Source organism: Cynocephalus volans, chromosome 9 (genome assembly GCF_027409185.1).
Source record: "Cynocephalus volans isolate mCynVol1 chromosome 9, mCynVol1.pri, whole genome shotgun sequence".
Taxonomy (NCBI): Eukaryota; Metazoa; Chordata; class Mammalia; order Dermoptera; family Cynocephalidae; genus Cynocephalus; species Cynocephalus volans.
Genome location: NC_084468.1, coordinates 147,361,119 through 147,363,525, shown reverse-complemented (window position 1 = coordinate 147,363,525; position 2,407 = coordinate 147,361,119). Strand labels below are relative to the sequence as shown.

Below are 2,407 nucleotides of genomic sequence, written 5' to 3'. Positions count from 1 at the left end.
ACTGTGCTGCCAGTAGGTGGCTTCTGGGCATAACAGAAAAAAATTGTCAATGCCTGATACGTTAAAAGCTAAAAATGCTTATCCTTTCATTATAGTACCCCCTCCACTTTCAATTGAGCCCTGTGGTATATATAACTAAGGGTTACAACCTGCTCCGTGCCTAGTAGACAATTTTGTACATGTCATGTTAGGGACAGCACAATTCAACCTCTATAGAGATGAGACAAAGATACCCAGTTCCGTTTTTTGGTTTTTTTCTTTTTTTTTTTTTGGCGGCTGGCCAGTACAGGGAAAGAACCCTGGACCTTGATGTTATCAGCACCATGCTCTAACCAGCTGACCAACCGGCCAGCCCAGTTCTGTTTTGGAAACTCTATCTGCACTTTCTGACAAACTGAAACAATCACCCTCATATCTAGTAATGTGCCAAGGTCCATCCACGTAATCCCTGCGGAAAAGACATTACTAGCACTGTTTTCTATAGTTGCTGAAACAAAATGAAAGTTTCTTCTTGGAAGAGGTGAAACTATGAAAGAAAAAGTTAGGAATTAGATTCAAAGGTGTATTAATACTATAGCCTACACACTTTCCATTAAAAAAAAAAAGTAAAACGGTTTCGTCTATCAAGGGGATTTCATTCACAGTCGGTTCCTGTACAGATTCGGAGAGGTTGTGAATTAGGTCCGATATGGAAATAAGGTCGAAGAGGTCCAGTAACGGTGAGAGAGAAAGTACAGATGAGAGATTTATCAGTCATGTCATAGAATGAGATCTCACTCAACTCACAGTCCAGGAAAATGCCGACGCCTCTGGCTTTCACTTCCAACAGTGGAGGGTTTGGAACAGCTCCTGGTGCATCATAGCCATCATCCTGCAGCTGAAGCCTCCAGCATCCCTGCTGGGCTGATGGTGGTCTCCTCGCCTTTGCAGGAAGAGAATCTTTGCAAACGCCAATAGCCCACTCAGACTTGTCTCCCACCTCTACTTCCCAGAAATGCCTGCCGGAATGAAAATATGGAAAACCGAGGACAACTGGGTTGACTGTAAATCTTTTAGGAAAATCAGGAACGTTTTGTTTTCTCTTTGTAAATCTCACACATTTTTTATCCTCAGAGACAACCAGGTTAGGGTGTGCTGTTTCAGGGTCTAGAATTATATCTACTTTAAATTTCTTTATAATTCTCTGCAGAGCAGAATACTGGGGAGGAAAACTGCAGCTTTCTCTCCTTAAATGAATTGAAAAGACTGATGGGCTAATCCCATGGTCAGAGTTGTAGAAAGTTTTAATGTGTGATAGCAATTCCACTTCAGACTGCATGCTGAGCTCCATTACCTTACTTAACAGACTACTGAGTGTAGAAACGTAGTTTGAAAATGCTGTTATGTTTTCACTGAGTTTCTGTTGAATGTCCTTCTCTTCCTCAGCTAACCTTGAGAGAACAGCCTGTTGCTCACGTTCTAGAAACTGGTTCAGGTGCTCAAATTCAGAGGACAATTCCCACCTATGGTTTTCCACCTCCTCTCTCAGGTCCAAGGGTTTTGTGCTTTGAATGCTTATTAATTTTTGAACGTCCGCCACTTGCTTCTTCAGAGGCTCCATGTAGCCATTGAGCTTCATCCTGTGATGAGAGGCGGCCTCCTCTACGGGTCTCACGTGGTGGCCCTGGTGGTCAGGGGGCTGAGTGCACAGGTATCACAACACCTCTAGGTCCTCCTCACAGAAAAGGGTCAGGACCTGGTTGTGCTTCTCGCACAAGGACAAATCTTCCTTCCTCTTCTTCTTGCTCCGGGTGATGTGGAGTAGCCTGGCAATGTCAATCATCCTTCCCAGCTGGGTGTTGCTCCTGAAGGTCCCCTCTTGGCATTGGTGACGACAGACAGGGCAAGGGAATCTGTCCTCTAGATTTTCCCAGGACTGTTTGATGCAGGAGCGACAGAAGTTGTGCCCACAATCCATGGTGACGGGGTCTCTTAGGTAATCGAGACAGATGGGGCACTTGGCTTCTGCCTGGAGTCCTGACAGGGCTGCTGCCACCGCCATCAGGCTGTGAATGAAGGTCTGGACTGAAGTGGGCTTTCTTCAGGAGGTTGGCTCTGCAGGTACTCTCTGGTGAGAAGCAGGTGCACCCTCAGCTCTCACAGTCCTTTCTGGAGACAGCTGATGGTCTCACTACAGTCCCACTGGTTTCTCACATTTGAGGCAGGACTTGAAGTCCTTGGAGTCTTCAGACCCTTTATTTCCAGCTGCTAAAAGGAGTCCCACTCATGGCCTGCAGCCAGTCACAGCTTAGCCAGTCAACTACTCTTCCAGCCTTTGGCAGCTCAGAGAAAAAGAAGCCAAGCTAAGTAGTTCTCAGGAAAACAGCCATTGCCTCAGATCATTAATTGCTGTGGGTGAGAAGATATC

General features: G+C 45.8%; 1 pseudogene; it reads right to left on the bottom strand.

The window, feature by feature from the left end:
* Window positions 1–634: 634 nt before the first annotated feature.
* Window positions 635–2,041, bottom strand: LOC134385898 (tripartite motif-containing protein 75-like; annotated as a pseudogene).
* Between the last annotated feature and the right edge of the window lie 366 nt (window positions 2,042–2,407).